The 293-nt window shown below is 31.1% G+C and overlaps 1 protein-coding gene across 1 annotated transcript in view; it reads left to right on the plus strand.

The window, feature by feature from the left end:
• Window positions 1–293, plus strand: part of nin (ninein (GSK3B interacting protein)) — a 23,433-nt gene that overhangs the window by 14,121 nt on the left and 9,019 nt on the right. The window lies entirely within an intron of this gene.

The raw sequence follows: 293 nt of genomic DNA on the forward strand, positions 1-293 counted from the left end.
ATTTCTTAATATGAAATTTGAGTGGGATGACAATTAGAAATTAGACTGTACAGAAATTGAAATCTACACGCTTATACTCACTATATTCATATAGTCACGTAATGCTGATGTTGTTAACGTTAACAATTTGAGAATAAAGTATAACAATAATAATAATTTACACAGTTTGATGTGATATGAGCTAACCGATCTTTAGATTAAATCACCATTGGTAACGCGACTTATTGTAATGCTTTTTTCCTCAGTTGGTCAGAACAAACATGGCAGACTTGTTACTTACTTGTTCAGATGAC

Source organism: Sinocyclocheilus anshuiensis, unplaced genomic scaffold, assembly GCF_001515605.1.
Source record: "Sinocyclocheilus anshuiensis isolate Anshui unplaced genomic scaffold, SAMN03320099.WGS_v1.1 scaffold487, whole genome shotgun sequence".
Classification (NCBI taxonomy): Eukaryota; Metazoa; Chordata; class Actinopteri; order Cypriniformes; family Cyprinidae; genus Sinocyclocheilus; species Sinocyclocheilus anshuiensis.